Source organism: Bacillus rossius, chromosome 16 (genome assembly GCF_032445375.1).
Source record: "Bacillus rossius redtenbacheri isolate Brsri chromosome 16, Brsri_v3, whole genome shotgun sequence".
Classification (NCBI taxonomy): domain Eukaryota; kingdom Metazoa; phylum Arthropoda; class Insecta; order Phasmatodea; family Bacillidae; genus Bacillus; species Bacillus rossius.
In genome coordinates, this window is record NC_086343.1 from 30,316,559 (window position 1) to 30,334,934 (window position 18,376).

The 18,376-nt window shown below is 33.4% G+C and overlaps 1 protein-coding gene across 1 annotated transcript in view; it reads left to right on the plus strand.

Annotated features, from left to right (window-relative positions):
- Positions 1-17: 17 nt before the first annotated feature.
- LOC134540351 (helicase domino) overlaps positions 18-18,376 on the plus strand; it is a 329,560-nt gene continuing 311,201 nt past the window's right edge. Inside the window, exon 1 of the mRNA XM_063383024.1 lies at positions 18-248. The gene's annotated coding sequence lies outside the window, so the exon portion shown is untranslated. The remainder of the gene's footprint in view (positions 249-18,376) is intronic.

An 18,376-nucleotide genomic window follows, 5' to 3' on the forward strand; every position in this document is an offset into this window, starting at 1 on the left:
CTGGAAGCAATTTTTTTTTTCTCGTGGAAGGCGTAGAATTCCGTTTAAGTTGGAGATTGGACGCCATGTTGTGCTAGTAACTCCGCGCGACCTAACGCGTCAAATTACTGCCAATATTATGTATATATGTTTTGAGTTGACTGTGACGTTAGGTATCTAATTGATCATTGCATTGTTTCCGCGGAGTGTATGCAAGTATTTATCATGGATGAGGTCCCTATGCTTCATTATTTTGTGATAACATAATGGTAAGTTTCAGGTTCATGGAAGAAGCCAATATGGCGTAAAACGGATGTAATGAATTTCTTTTGTGTTAAATTAAATTTTTGTTTTATTTTTCGTGACAGTTATGTCTATGTTCTTTAGGGTATTTACATTAATTTAAAAAAAAATAATAATTTTTGAATTAATTTTTTATTTTTAGATTTTATATCAACATTTTTATAAATTTATTAAATTTGCGGGAACATTTTTTTCTATGGAAATTAAGGTTAAGTGTAGTTTAAAATTCTAAATGTTTACGTTTACATTGTTTACAAACGTGCAAGGCGTGTTTTTTTATTTTGTTTTATTTTACTATAATATAAGTTTTTATCCAGTATTACATGCTAATTTATTGTTTGCTATAAACTACTTTTGGAGTCAGAATATAATTTGATCTGGGTGGTAATGGGTTTACGTAGATCATTTTAGCAGGTGGATCCTAGTCTACCTACAGCTATAAACTTTTTATGAACGAAAATTTTTCGTATGCTATATTTTTATAGGCTTTCGTTTAAAAATAAAATTGTAATTTTCATTAGAATATATTTTTGAGACTTAAAACTTTGAATTCATTCAGATGAGCCATATCTGTCATAAAGCCACAAGATTAATATAAATATACTGTAGGTGGACATCTGGTATAGGAACTAGATGTTGGCAAAATTTATTTCTACTTATAGAGGAGTTAGGATTACACTGACTAAATACGGAAGAGTCCCTCTGATCAGTACTAGATGAACCGTACCTTGTCCTGGTCAGTGTAAGTCTGATTAAATGTAACCATTTAAATGTACACAATTAGAATTTTAGATGGGTAAAACTATTAATTTTTTTTCTCTAAATATAACTTCCAACTGCTTAATTTTCGTTTTAATACTTCTTTTTACATTGATATAAGTTTTTAACCTCTGAAAATTAGTAAACCTGTTGTTTTTTTTTCATTCCCATGTATATTTTTTGGATTCCGGATTAGCACTAAAAATGTATTATTATTTTCCAATATTTTCTGTGGATCATCAGGAATGTTAGGATTGTTTTATGGAAAGCTCATGTATTGATGAAAAAAAAAAGTTCTAGCTTTTATGGTGGAATTGTTACTTTGCAAAATTGCATTTAATTGTGCCAAATCGTAAAAATTTGTCACATGCCAGTTTTATTATAGCAACATTTAGATTTTAACTATGGTTTGTCATTTACTGCTGATAATGTACTGAATCTGCGGTTTTTAATAATGAGAATTGTCAAAACAAGGTTAAATTAAAAGGGTTGGCAGTAATTGTTCCTTATTGTGTATCCAGTCATATTTGAAAATAAAATATATGAATTGGGTGTTGTGATGTAAAGCTGTAGAATGACCAAAATACAGCTGATTTTGAAAATATGTACCTATAAAAGTTTTAGAAAAATAGGTCTGTGTAACACACAAATGTATTTTAACGTAAAATATTAAAATAAATTTAGAAGTTGAATGTGTTTGTGGATGCTAAACTGTACCATAGCCAAAATATATTTTATTTTGAAAACATGAATTATTAAACTTTGTTATCAAATGGATATCCAATAAGAAACAATTACCGGGTAGGTGTTGGATATAAATTAAATATTTTTTTATTATTGAGTTAAAAATAGAATTAAAATAGCTTTTTATTGAATATCTGTATTATAGTTATATTATTTATTATTTGTTTGTTCGAGTATCGCGCATCAACTACTAGATCAATTTAGGTGAAACATTTTGTGTTCAAAAGCTTATGATTAGTCTTATATTGGTTGGATTATAAATATGTTATAAATAGAATGATCTGTGCCTGCAGCCAGGCATCTGTTAGCTTTTTTATTTGTAAATATGTAGTTGGGCGGTATTTGCGAAAAAAAAATGTTAAAAATCCAAAAATACTTTTATTCTATGCTCTTTAACTTCCTCTTTTCAATAAAAGCGGCGGAGGTAATAAAATCCAAATACTTTAGGAGATATTGAATTTTTAAATTTCATCATATGTAGTTGAGCGGCATTTGCAAAAAAAAATGTTAAAAATCCGAAAATACCTGTATTAGATGCTCTTCATTTTCCTCTTTTCATTAAAAGCGGCGCAGATAAGAAATTACAAATACTTTAGGAGATAACGAATTTTTAAATTTCATCATATGTAGTTGAGCGGCATTTGCAAAAAAAAAAAGTTAAAAATCCGAAAATACCTTTATTAGATGCTCTTCATTTTCCTCTTTTCATTAAAAGCGGCGCAGATAAGAAATTACAAATACTTTAGGAGATTTCGAATTTTAAAATTTCATCACAAATATAGCAGTGTGTTCATGTGGCTTTCACAATTTTTTTCTTGTTTACGAGCATCTATTTTTTTATTGGATAATGATGTCACGTGATTGTTCGTGATAGGCCAGAATTCAAATTAACCAATACGTGATTATTTACTTCATTTATTGTTTAAAACGGTATTTAATTATGGCCTCCAACTTAGGCGAGTTTTTAACGTTTCTAATTTTAAAGTTTTAATTTTTTATTGTTGCGCAAGTAATAAGTAACAAAAGAATTTTACGTGAGTTGTTTCTGTTTATCCTTTGTCCCGGTTTGTTAGGTCAGGTCAATTACATTATAAATACTTTAAAACTAAAGAACCATTGAAATAATTTCATATTATTTCTAATGTACTCTTAGTTTCAAAGTATTTATAATGTAACTGACCTGACCTAATCGACCATTTTCATTAATTAGGCATTCACAAACACACTGCAAAATAAAAAAAATTGCATGGTCGAACGATAAACACAGGTCTTGTATGCAAAATAAGAACGGCGATATCTCCTAAAGTATTTGGAATTTCTTACCTCCACCGCTTTTAATGAAAAGAGGAAGTTGTCGAGCGTCTAATAAATGTATTTTCGGATTTTTAACATTTCTTTTCGCAAATACCGCTCAACTACAAATTTACCTTTTTATTTTGTAAAGAAACTGCATTTCACCAAAAACATTGCTAAAATACACTATTTCATACATTATGTAATCCAATCGTAATCTAGTCGCTCACATTCAATATTTTTAGGGTGAATTTGAATCAATTGTTCCACTTTGGCTGCCATGTGGAGTATTACTGTGCTGCTGGCCTAGTTCACTTTATTGGTACAGTCTGTTTTTATTTCAGTAGTGTTTTCGATTTTTTTGTGGTTCAGATTTCACGAGTACATTTCCGTAATTTGTGTTTAACGAAGATTTATTCTTGGCTCAACTTTTTCTTGTTATAGAGCATCTGTATAACTTGTTTTGAATACCATGGTACTGTGAATTCCTTTGTTTTGGAATACCCATTTAAACTATAATATAGACTAGCACCATCTTTCACCATAGTTAACATTTACACCATAACGTAAGGTTATCACACATCTGGAAAATAATTTATCAGTATTAGTTCTATAAGAACTTGTGCTGCAGTGGCCTGTGTAGCAATGGGCTGTCTCTTCTGCTTCTCTGTAGCACCTTTCTAGCAGGCTGTGCCAGCCTCTAGCTCAGGGCTGGTGCTCTAGTCTCAGAAAGGAGATCAACCCTGTGGCATTATTTACCAACCAGGCCAGTGCGTACCACGCTGGTTTGGGTGACAATGTCACTACAGTGCAATGTACAATCTTAAATCTTTGTAAATATGTTTCAAGTTTTTAGCAGTTCACGTTTCACTACCTAGTACATTTCTGTATTTTTTGTTTGAAAAAGATAAACTCAGTTGTTTTTCTTGCTATAGAACTTGTTTTAAATACCATTATAATGACTGTAATAATTTTGTTTTAGTATACCCAATAAAACTATATAGACCTTACATTATCACTGAAAATACTGATCCATGATGGCTATGGTTTCGAAACTGCCAGATTAAAGACCTTTTACTTCAGTAATTTTTTTTATAAGGTTTACACACATCTGGAAAATAATTTATCAGTATTAGTTCTATGAGAACTTGTGCTACAGCGGCCTGTGAAGCAATGGGCTGTCTGTTGTGCTTCTTGGTAGCACCTTTCTAGCAGGCTGTGCCAGCCTCTAGCTCAGGGCTGGTGCTCTAGTCTCAGAAAGGAGATCAACCCTGTGGCATTATTTACCAACCAGGCCAGTGCGTACCACACTGGTTTGGGTGACAATGTCACTACATTGAGTGCACTGTTCACTTGTGGCAAATTGTGCCCTTACGTCTTTACTGTACATTGTATTTTTAGCACCAATTTTTTTTTATAGTGTTTAAAGTATATTGACTTGTAGTGTAAATTACATGATTTTTGTGCATGAATCGTAAAAATAATGAGAAATTGTTACCGTGAAGAGTACTCTCTCAAGGTTAATGATGTTGTGTCTTCTGACCCTGTTTTGCTTTCTAATACCTTTGCTGAATATTTTTCTAATGTATATGTCATGCGGTCCTGATGGAATACCTAACTTTGTTCTTAAAGGCTGTTCATACATATTAACACCACTTCTTAAACATTTATTTAATGTAAGTTTGAAAAGTCAAACGTTCCCCACCAAATGGAAAATAGCAAAGGTAATTCCCATTCTCAAAAGCGGTTCTAAATTAAAGGTATCTAACTACCGTCCTATTTCCATCCTTAATGGTTTGTCTAAAATATTTGAAAAAATTATCATTAAATTCTTAAATTTCCCAATTAAAAACCGACTGTCTCCTTCACAACATGGTTTTAGAACTGGTATGACCATAGCAACCAACCATGTGTCCTTTCTGAATCCTATTTATTATGAGGTAACTAATAGGGGTCAGGTAGATGCCTGCTACTTTGACCTTGCGAAAGCATTTGACACTGTTAACCATGATATTTTACTCAGTAAACTTGCTAAATTTGGTTTATGTGGCAATTTTGTGACCTGGTTTTCCGACTACCTTCATAATAGATGCTTTTTTGTTTCCATCAACAACAGTTATTCTTCATATTTTAAAGTTCCATCTGGGGTCCCTCAGGGTGGCACTCTCTCCATTACTTTTCAATATTTTCATTGATGATATTACATTTGTACCTAAACATTCAAGTGGTGTATTGTTTGCCGATGATTTTAAAATTTCCAGAAGTATTAACTCTATCAATGACTGCCTGTTACTTGAAATTGATATACATGAAATTAATAAATGGTGCTTATTAAATTTAGTAACACAAGTAAAACAAAAATTATCTCCTTCACAAGGAAATATCATCCTGTAAATTATGATTATGTTCTTAACAATAAAATAATCCCAATCACTTCTTCTATAAAAGATTTACGTATACTACTTGACTCAAAATTATATTTTCACTTGCATGTAAATTACTTAGTTACTAGTTCAAATAGAACATTAGAATTAATCAAATATATTATGTTCTATGCTACAAACAGTGACTCTGTTCTTTGTCTTTATTTATCACTTGTTTGATCTAAGTTAGAATATTGTTCAGTTATTTGGAATTCAATTAATCCTTCCGATAGCAATAAATTAGAATCCATTCAGAATAAATTTGATAAAATAATTAAACTTAAAAACTTCTCTCAGCTTACTATAGATTCACTTTCTGATCACCGTATCTATCTGGATTATGTATTTATTAAAAACTGTTACTGTTCAAAATTAAATTGTAAGTCTATTCTTGATAATACTGGCATTAGAATTCCCCAATTTAACAGCAGTTTAACATTACCTTATATACATACCATAAAAAGAATGATATAATTTTTCGACTCATTTCTAATATCAATAAAATTGATCATCTTAAGAGCGTGCATCAGATGGAGTTAAACTTTCTAATACAGTCATCCAGGATTCGGAAGATTACTACTATACTTTTACACGTTTAGCATTTCTGTTGACGCATTAAAAGAATTTAAATGTTGGTGAACATTTTAAATGCATAACATTTTGAAAATATCAATCGAAAGTTGCTTTAAAAGCATACTGTAATTGCCATTTTTAGCCATTTTCAAACGGCGTTGTAGCCAAGAAATATAGGCACATCTCCATTCTGTTTTAATAGGCAAAAACTGTATTTCTTCGCCAGAAACTTTGTCGCTTTGTCCCCCATTGTCACCGCGACAAATTTCGAGTAATCTTCCTAAACCGAAGGCACTGCACGCGTTTATAGCATACTGCTGGGCGCGCCGGACTGCCCTGTCTGTGTGAGAATGGAACAAGAGATACTCGCGGTTCCTATCTGGAATGCGAAGAAGCGTCAAAGAGGAGACGAAGATAGATTTCTACCTGACCCGGCGCGCCGCGGCATTGCTGCGTAAGCTCAGATTACCAGGAAGTATTACCACCCTCGTAAATAACCAAAAGAAAATTTTTTGTTGTTGTAAATTTGTAAATGTACTATTTTCCTAACTCTGATCATTTAATGTGTTTTAAAGGATAACTATATAAGAAAATAAGCTTAATTAAGTTGTAAGTAAGTTTATTCAAAGTTAATTGCAATTTTGAATGCATTAATAAGCCGCACGATGACTGGTTGTTAGACTGTAAGGTATAACTAAGTGTCTAAATTTTGGCTGTTAGGGTGTACAGAGAGTTTCAATCCTCCAATGAATACATAAAAATGTGTTTAGATGTAGCAACAAGACTTGGTGACCAAGTACTAAACAGCTATATCGTATTTGTTAGCACTTCGAAAATTCTAATTCATAGATAGTGTTGATGATTTTGGTGGTTGCTACCAGTGTAAAAAAAAATTAAGTACTTAATTATTTATGTCAATTACATCATATTTCTGCACGAATTAATTATTTTGAACTGATTTTTGCTACAAGTTGACGCTTCATTTTCAACGAATATCCAAAAACTTATTCCACAAAGTATTTTTTTGTAAAACCATTTCTAGAGTTCAACAGTTTAATGGTAAACGATTGTTTTACCATTATAACTAAATTTATGTTATTTATTTTAAAGGTCCTCTGATTCATAATGGTTCGTGTCAAAATAATTATATAACTATCTAAATTAATTATAGGTTAAACCCGACATTCGTTTTTATGAATTTTATTGTCAATGTAATTAAATTGATTATAACTAAATTTGCTACTTGATTATAGGTATAGAGTTGATTTATTCAACCTGTGAAGTTATCTCGCCAATACATATTTTTTTTTGATTGCTTAAATTGATACATTTTGCTTAAAACTTCACACCATTAAAGTATTTTATAGTCTGAAGTTAATTTGAAACCAACAATTGAGAAGGTCATTTGCAATAAAACCTGTGTTCAGAAATTAGTTCAATTGCAATTATGTAACTTTTAAGTTCCAGAAAATATTTAAATTTTAACTGGACAAATATGTGAACAATAACTTTTACATTCAAATTCTGGAACACATTATTCCTTATTATTTTTTTTCTACTTTGTAGGACTGTATCAACTTTAAATGTACACTACTGTATCTTATTTATGTTCACGTCGTTTGTTATATTGTGTATATGTTGTATATGTGATTGTGTTACTGTATCTTGACCAGTGTTCTTTGCCGTGTGTTCTTGTTAGCCTACATTGATAAAAATAAAACCACTGTAACTTATGTACTGGTACTTAATCATGCAATTATGTAAATTAAAATTGTTTTCATAGGATAAAATGTCTGTGCTATACAACAGAAAACCAAGAACAATCTCTGTGTTGCTGTAGTTTATGTAATTTTTGTTTTTCATTGTCCTTCTGTTGGTGATCGTTGTGGAAGTAACTGAGAAATCGAGGTCGAGGTAACTCACAGGAATGACTATCGCTCGTTACTAACGCACTAATTACATAATGTATAAAAATTGTGTGCGTGGGTGCCACGCGTATTACAAGTGACATTTAGTTCCGTACTAAATGCCATTTTGTTTACGAAATGCGAACTGTGTTGCTATCAACACTACGTATTTTTTATTTGTACTTGTGGCTGAAATTGGGTATTACTAATTTATATATGAGAAACAAAATTGTTTGTTTGAAACGCAAAAAATTTGGTTCTTTTTTGAAAGAAGTAAATACATCAATGTTATTTTATACACTAAGACTGTATTATGTACGGTGATTATAATTTATTAAAATTGTGATCCATATATACTTAATCGTATAAAATGTGAACTAAGCTACTACGGAGATTGAAAAAAGAACTGTTGGCGACTTCAGCGTGTATCTTAGAGTGAAAACTACGAACTTATAATTGTCCTGCGAAATATCTTGCTTCGACTATTATGCTGGACCACGAACTTCAGGACGAGGGATAACTAAATCAAGAACCCCATAATTCAAATTTCATAATACCTTGAAGAACCTGGGTATACATGATGATAGTCAAACTCCGAATATAGAGTTGATGTCTAAGGATCTACTGGTTATTTCTACTGCTACCTACCAACAAACGCCGTGACAATGAAGACATTTATGGAGTGTCATGACTATATGTTATGGTTGGACGAATAACACCACGATATCCTTTGACTTATGTTTGGAACTACAGAAGGATTAAAGTGGTATGGAGTTACTGTTAATTGACAGTGTAAATATGTATGTGAAGTGCTTTGAAATATTAGTAGGTAATCCAAACGACGTGTTGATCTGTAGATTTATTCCTGATTAATTAATGTAACATCAATATTATAATATTCAATTTGCTGCACCAATTATTGTGAAGTAATTTTCCATAACTATCATCAATTTAGAAAAGTTTATCGTAAAGTGCTTTACCCTAACTGACAAGCCTGTACCAGCTATATTTTGTTTTATTTAACTTTGAGTTCTCTATAATTGATTATGCTAGTCTAGAGTTGGTTTGTATTATCCCAGATAAAGCAAATTAAATGAATTTAAACTAATTTGGAATGTTAATATCTCCGACTTTGATTTTACATTGTTTCTCATAGAGGAAACTGAACCTTGTAATTTGGCGACATGTACTTCATGTTAAATTCAGTGTCACATCCAGAGATTAGAGAAATATACAGATGGAGAATGTCTGACTTTTGACGAGGGGGTTTAGATTATCGTATTTTGTCCGTAGTATTTAAAGATCATCAAAAAAAAATTGGTTGTCTGTAAAGTCGGGTTACGTACGATAGTTTAACGTGACGTCATAACAAAACATTGATGAAATGATTGCATACTTTATGAATAAAATTGAATCATTTTTATTGAATTATCACTATTTTGCATGGATACAAAATGAAATCTACAATTTAATTGATAAATTTACTTTTATTTGCACTCATTAATTCAAATATTTTTATTACTTTAACGAACAGATTATTTTAACTATAACTTTTTGAATGAAAGTGATTGTTTAATTGGAATGTTCAATTGGCTCCATAAAATAGTATATTCCCTTGCACGTCGGTTAGGCGGTTCAACTTGATATTAAAATTTCTAAATATTTTTAAAATTCTCTTTTATGTTTCTTTTTGTTTATTGCTCTTTATTTTGGAAAAATGAAAAAAAAAAACAAAAAAATTAATTAATAAAAAATAGTTTAGTTAAAGTACTAAATTTAAAAGCTACTTTCGAAAAGCCCGCCTTAACCTATTTAATATAATAGTAGATTCATAGGCCAAACGAGTGGAAAATAGATGCGGCACAAGCGTAGAATGAACGTAACGGGACAATGAGTCATGCTTTTTCGTGCGTGCAGCCGGCGTTCATCGATTTATTAGACGTTGTTACGTCAAAAAATTAATTAATAAAAAAATTTGGTTGTCTGTAAAGTCGGTTTTCGGACGATAGTTTAACGTGATGTCATAACAAAACATTGATGAAATGATTGCATACTTTATGAATAAAATTTAATCATTTTTATTTTAATATTAAAAGAATAAATACTTGAAATTATACTAGTAATCAGATTTTTAAAATGCAAGAATAATTAACCTTTATTGCCGAAATTGTTGTTGTAATAAGCAATGAAAACCACATTAACTTTTTTCACTTTATAAACAGTCGACGAAACAGTTCACCTGTAGATGACTTGTAATTAATTTTAAAAACTGGCGTTTAGCTATAAAGTTTAAATATAATTATGAACAAGTTTTCATATTAATAAACTGTAATCAAATATCTACCAATTATATGAATCACTATAATTTTTTAGTCAATTGTAACATAGCCTATTATTACTGCACTGGCCGACAGCGTAACGGAACACAGTGTAACGGAACAAAGAGCGTAACGGGACACAGCGTAACGGAACAATGAGCGCAACGGGACACTTTTTTTGTGCGTGCAGCCGGAGTTCTTCGATGTATTAGACGTCACGTCAAAAATAGTTTAGTTAAAGTACTAAATTTAAAAGCTAATGATTAATTAATTAATAAAAAAATAGTTTAGTTAAAGTACTAAATTTAAAAGCTACTTTTGAAAAGCCCGCCTTAACCTATTTAATATAATAGTAGATTCATAGGCCAATCTAGTGGAAGAGAGATAGATGCGGCGCAAAGGTACAATGAGCGTAACGGGATAATGAGTCATCCTTTTTCGTGCGTGCAGCCGGCGTTCATAGATTTATTAGACGTTGTTACGTCAAAAATTAATATTTGCACTTATAGAAATTATTAACTAATTTGGAAAATTTTCTATCATAGTTCCTAGTTTCCCATTACAACTATTCGAAATGTATTCAAGTTAAAGTGCGGTATGTATTGTAACACCATTTTTACTTTTGTGATTATAATATATTAATATGAAACAAGACTAAATAGGATGAGTGAATCGTTGGAGTGTACATATATACGTATGCGTAGCACTGTGGCTGTGGCTCGCATCGGTTGTTGTGCGTCCGTGGCCTTGGGAAGGGTTTATCTTGACAAGGGGCCCGCAGGGTGGGTGGAAGAAAGGTAACACCTCCCGAATGGTGTGGAGAAGACAGTACGAGAGCGATAACCGACACTTTTTTTGTCTCCTCCTTTTGCTCTCTTCGCGGTCACACACACACACACCCAAATGCAGATGCCAGGCGCGAGCTGAGAACTTGCTGCTCTGATGAACGCTCTTAAGTGTAGCTAGGTATATAATGTATTTTTCTTTTCTTTTTTAAAATTAATTTTTACATATGCCTGCAATTAGTAATTTCATTATACTGTAGGTAATGTCTATGTTTTGTATTTCTTTTTATGCATTTTATATTTTTATTTTTAATAGTTATACTTATTTTAACTTTACTTGTTTGTTTGTATTTTGTTTGTATTGTTTATATGTTGTCCTTATATATATGTGTCGTGCCCACCGTTAAAGCCCTCGGCTGTTGGTGGGCATGTTACAATATTAAATAAATAAATAATAAATAGAAGTTTCATCTGTATGTTTTAAAAATTCCGTTTTAATTTTCTGGACTACTATTTTCTGTTCAGTTACTATATTAGGTCTAAAAAGCATAGGGTGGGGTTGGACTAGGATTTTGCCAAGATGCCACGCAATTATCCCATGATGATGGTTAAGGAATATTTGAAATACCATGCTCAAAAAATGATAAAAATAATGCGAGTAAGAAAATACAGATTGTTCATGTGTTTGAAATGGCAAAAATATCAAGTTCCTATTTTATTTTTGAGTGTTCCATAGCTTTATGTTATACTTGGTCCGTTAGTTGATTGTGCAAACTTTCGACACTATTAAGTTCAGTTGAAAATGTGGCTTACATGTAGAAGAAATTCTTTACATGCGGTTTTTCTAATTTATCGGTAAATGTAAGTTTGTTTTACACATTCTTGAATTCTTCTGTAACACAATAATTTTTTTATGAAAGATAGTATTCAGTGTTTGGATTTTTTAATATCTTCAGTTTGAAATTTGTAAACTAGACTATACATGAAAGTAATTTGCTAGTGAAAGGCAAAACTTTGGTTTATGGTAAAGGTTTACTAACATTAAATAAGGGATAAATTTCTTCCTTAAATTATTTCTTTTAATCATTCAATAATTACTTATTAATTTTATTTGGTTTTAACGTCTCATTGATGACAAGATCATTAGAGTCTGGTAGATTACACAGTGCAGTTCAAGGAAATTGGGTCAGCTATCGGCCATGACCTTAAGTCACAGACTATCCCAGCATTTGTGATTTCAGAAAACCACATGAACTGAAAATAAGTTGGCTGGCCCTAGATTGAAACCCGAGTCATCTTGAATGCAAGTCCAGAGTATTACAATGGTGCTACCTCTTTCCATAGTCATTATGTCAAGTTACATCTATCACAATGTAAACTTATCTTTGAAAGCATTTTTTTTAAATATGAGATTGTCTTCATGTCCATACGTTTTATGTCCGAGTATTGCTTTTTGATGTATTTTTGCACAAAACACATATTTATCAATAAATTTCCCCGTTAAAAAAAGCTTTCCAGGTGCAGTAGCGTCATTGTCTTTTTTCTTAGTACAGTTGGTTCTTGGGCTAGCCAAATTAAAAAAAAAAAAAAAAACAGAAAGTGTTACAATACTTTAAAGTGCAGTTATGTTTGAATCAGGCATAAGGCAAGACGTCTTCCGTTCGTGGGCGGTCCCAATTCCTACGGGACCCTGCACAGGAGGCTAGAAGATACCTTGATTTTAGCTAAATTAGCTATGACATATTCTGGTCAGGATGTCTGTCATGCATAGTCGCAGATGCTGGGTGTGACGGTGGATAGCATTTTCTTGTGCATCGGATGATAACGTCTTTGTGTTGCCGAAACATTCTGCGAAGACGCCAGAGAGACTTTCTCGTTGCTGTTTCTGTCTGCTGTCTGCTGTCCTAATACATACCTCAATTTCCTCAGCCACCTGAAGAGATGCAGTATTCAAACTCCTGTTTCCTGATATCCGTCTGTAGTCGTAACTTCTTTCTCATTACACAGCCTCGTTTTCCTGAACACTGCCGAGATTTTCCAGAGGTCTCTAGATTTACAAACGTCTATCTCAACAACATCTCTGAGCAGCTGAAGCTAATTTTTTTTGTGTGTTTTCCAGCATTGTGTGTTTGGTCGAATTTCATCACAAACTGATTCTCTAGAGACATGTTATCCTCACTATATCTACCTGGGGTGCTATGCTAAAGGATATTTTAAATTCATTAGTAGAAATATTTGATTAATTATATCTATTTAGTAATACAGTCATCTTATATATAAAATTGAATGTTTGTGTGTGTGTTCGTCTTCTATGTATTTGCGCATTGTTCATCCAATTGAGTTGTACACTTGGCCTTCGAAACACTAGGTGAGATTCTGATCAAACCAATCCTTAAAGCACAATTTAATTATTCTTGATAAAATTCCGTCATTGCATTGATAACTCTCTTTTTTTTTCTTTCTTTTCTTTCCCCAATCTATGAAATTTTGAACGTTTGAGCTTTGAAATCATGTTTGTATTAATCTGGCGTGGTTTTATGTTTGGAAGTTGAATTCGACTGGTTAGCAATTGGGTAGCAAAACAAATTGTAGCTGTATAAAGACTAATCTGGTATAAATTTGTTAATAGCATGAAAATAACTCGCTAGGAAGAATTGTAAAGATGCCATCATGTAGTGACTATTGCTGAACAAAGATAATACCAACTCATCTGCAAGAAATTAGGTTTAAACTTCACTATAACGAAAAATTGTTTCGTTGTGCAGAAGGAAAAAAAAGGGGGGGGGCTATAGGTCGTTCTTGTTTGACTTTAAGTATTAACATGGCAAATATTATACACACCAACTCTTGTACTACATATTTCCATGTGTAAAACATGAGGAAGGTCTCGGTTTAGGTAATATTTTGATAAAACCAATCATTGAAGCAAAATTTAAGGTGGTTCGCAAGTAATATTATGATAATAACCACAAAGTATTTTATGCCAGTTCCTCTTTTCTATGGTCCGAATAAAAATTGTGCGTCCAAGTCTATAGCTATATATATATATATATATTTATTTATTTATATATATTTATATATATATATATATTGACGTCCCTCGGCCTGCGGTTCCTAAGTCCCTATTGCGAATTGTCCTGAGACTCGCCCTGATTTGCCCGCGTAGCTTCAGTCGGAGGGAAGGTGGAGTTCAGGCCAACGTGGCCGGGACCGTGAAACATGGGACCGGGAGGGAAATTTGAATAGGTAGAAGGAAATGTAGAAGGTTGCAAGGAGAAGATGTTGCTGTCCGTTTTCACGAGCTCCTTTATTCCGTCGAAGACCTATCGCAGCCTGGCCGACGCGTTGCGGGACGAGCGTCTTCCCTCACCACGACCCGGACTCCCGGAATCACACTGGTAATAACTGGAGTGTGACTCAATGTGACTGCGGAGGCAGTTCCGTGACAAAATGTTCGGGTTACGAAAGTTCAGACGTGCACAGCGTGCGTCTCGAGCGGAGCGGATTGCGAAGGTAAGAAGACGTGATCTTGTTAACGTGATTTATCACTGGAAATCCTGTCACAGCCTGGACGACTACGTCGGGTGACGGACGTTTCATCCACGCTGCGACCCGGACTCCGTAACATGCTACTTCTCGCGGAGCGGAGTCAGATAGCGACTGACTGACACTCCGCCGCCCGCCCGCGCGGGCTGCGGAGGGGAGGAAGGGGAAGCGGGCCGGCGTGGGAGAGACGCGACTTGCGCGGCTGGCCAGGCTTGCGGTTCTACATGATAACATAGGCACTGAAAAATATATACAAAAATATTTAAACACAAGTCATTAACGAATTACGAAACATTACAAAGTATTCTACAAAACGTATTTGACAACAGGAAATACACTGACACAATAATTACAAGATAGAAGGAATTATTTACAAACACGTATTCGTTTAAGGACGTTCCAGGGCGCGCGCGGGTGCGTCCCTGATCGTAACCACCACGCTGCACTTCACTTAGTGCAAGAGAGGATGCTGACGAGGCATAACGGCCTGAAGGAGCCGGGGAGACACTTGGGTCGACGTCTATATATATATATATATATATATATAGAGAGAGAGAGAGAGGGGGGGGGGGGACAGAGTGATAGAGTATGATAGAGAGGGATAGAGATAGAGAGTCATTGAGAAATATAGTGTGATGGAGATATAGATATGTAAATAGATGCACAGAGAGGTATAGTGTTAGAGAGATTTGTAGATAGATATACAGAGAGGTAATCGGGTTAGTGAGATGTATAGAGTAATATATAGATTATTAGATTAAGAGGAATTGAAATATATATGTATATATAGATGAGATAGATATATAGAGAGTTGAAAATTAAGGGTGAGATATGTAGACGGAGATAATTATACAGCTATATTTATATAGAGATAGACACAGATATAGAGAATATGTAGATACATATATAGTGATATAAAGAGATGTATAGTAAGAGATATATATTGATAGCGATGTGATATGGAGAGATGAATAGAAAGATATAGATATAAGTCATAGATATATATAGTTACAGAGAGATAAAGAGAGATATATATATATACACATATTGCACACCTTGGAACGTACTATATAGCCATCAATAGGTTTGGTTCGTAGACAATGGTGCTTCATTATTTATAATCTCAAATCATGATGATCCAAATCATCACTGTTATACATCTATTGTCCCAAGTGAAGTACTTATACACTATCACATCTTACTCGGCAAATTGTCATGATTTAATACCAGTAAAGCCTTAAAAATTCCAACACATTACCTTGCTGCCAGAAGTGATTATTTGTGCAATTAGTCCTTATTGACACAACACTTTATCTTGCGACATTGGTGGTTGCTCGGTGTTTTCACAGGTTAACAAATTTTTCAAAAAATTGTTTATGATATCCTTAAAGTTTTGAGGCCATGCATAAGTGGTGACATTTGTGTCTCAACATGTTTTGAGAATGATGTCTGTGGCATCACCTAATTCCTTTGTCCTGCACTCGGTTGGGTGCTGCAAGCTGGTGTGTTATCTTGTGACGGCTTGTATTGGCAGAGGCACAGCAGGTAAACAGGAAGGAGGGACTTGCTTGCGACAGACAGTGCGTCAGGCAAGCTGCTCATGCTGGCCAATAACATTATTTGCATGATGTCTACTGATTACAAAAGAAAGTTGCGTAACTGAAGAACTGGTCACAGATGTCTAGAAAAGTCCTTAAATTACCACAAATGTGCTGGAAGTCGCAAAACTTTCAACTTCCATGAGTATTTTGCTAATATCATACTAGCTAATGTTAATGTCATAGCTTCCAAATCACAGTTGTTGGTACAGTATGTGCCAGGGTACCTGAAAGTATAGTAACAGTTAAATTTATTCTTGAACATGGACCACAAATGTTAGTCCAGGTTAGTAACTTCTACATAACAGCTATAAAACTACAAACATTTTAAAAATAAGTAATTTTAGAGTTTTGATTGACCGAGTCAATGTGGTCCATTGCAATCTCGGATAAATAAAATCTGTGATAGCACAGTAATAATAAGAAAATTGTGTTGATTTTCATTTGGCCTAGCAATATCATTTTTTCTGGTGAAGATTTTCTAGCTTTTTTGTAGATTCTTTTATGTTAATTATTTTTAGGCTTTCGACAAATGTTAGATCATTTTCTATATCCCCAAGCAATTGTTTCAACAGACTTTGTTAGCTGGGCTGCTGCATCATTATAATAAATATTCTTAACACCTATCAAATTTTCCTTTTACCAACTAAATACTTTTTTTCCTTCATTCTTTTTTTCTCATATTTCTAATTACCCACATTCTGATTTTAAAATTTTCATTCTTTAAATTTACAATCTCCAAAATCGAAAACAATTGTCACTGTTGGTTCAAAACATGCATGCATCATAAACATTACAAGCTGAAACAGTGTGACATAGGAACATAACAGTGTGACACCGGAACATATAGTGGCTGTTACAGTTTCAGATTATAATATTTCTCATACCTGCCAACTTTTACGGATTGTCCGTAAGTTTTACGGATTTTAATACTATTTTACGGTTTTACGGACGTCTTAAATATCTTACGGATTTATTTTTGCGTGGTGGTTTATTACCGTTCACTGTACGGGCCATGTATACCTGCCAAATTTTACTGTACCAGCCATGTTACCGACGCACCGACGGAAGGCGGAATGAAAACAAAACAAGAGAGTTATTTGTATATGGTTTGGACTGGACAGTCTACGGTCGTTTCCCAGTTACCGCAACGAAAACTTGCTTCCTTAAACGGAGGAACGGACCACAATTGTGACGTCAGCCCTACCTCCTTGGTCTGTTCCTTGTTCCTTATATTACGTCCAAAATGGCTGACTATTGTTCGTAGTTTTTTTTATTTATTTATTTATTTATTCATTTCATTCCGTAGACCCCTTACAAACTGCTGGAGTTCTGGGATATGGAACATGTCAATTTTATATACATTAAAAAATAACATATCTAAGATCAGCGCTTACACATAAACCCAGCCTTTTTTTTTCCTGTGTATTTACTTGGTGGGAACCATGAGTAAGCTAGCCAACAAGAAATATATTCAGACTTACCGTGCTGCGTATAACAACGAATTCCCGTGTATTCTGAAATTGCAAAAAGGAGAAACTTTTGTGTTTTGCACAGTGTGCCGGTGTGATTTTAGTATTGCTCATGGAGGTAGGTCTGACATAACTACACACGTTAAGCATCGGAAAAACGTGCTTTCCACAGTAATTCAGAATGTGAACGCATTTTCAGTATGGTGAAGAAAAAAAACAGAACCCAATTTAGGTCCTCCATGTCATCTGAAACTTTGCAGTCTATTTCTGTGTTGAAATCAATGAATTGTTTGTTATGAACAAAGGTTTACCTCAGATTTATTAGGTAAAGCAAAGAAGGCAACTGCTGCACATTCAAAGTCTTTAAATTGTATCAAGGATGATAATCAGGAGATGACTGAAATATGTAACAAACATGTGATATAGCAAGGCATGTCTTTAAGTAATCTTGTTTAGTGAATACTATTGCTTTTGTTTTGTACTTGATCATTTTGCTTTTCATATGCATGCTGTGTAAATTGGCACATTCTGGATAGGTTTAGTTTCCCAGTACATTTACAATATTGACTGTATGAGGTTTTCATTCTAGGCTATCGATATGCCCTTCATGTCATTAGTAAATTAGCAGAAACCAAATGGAATAGAAAAATAGAAAATAATTGCACATAAAGCATGT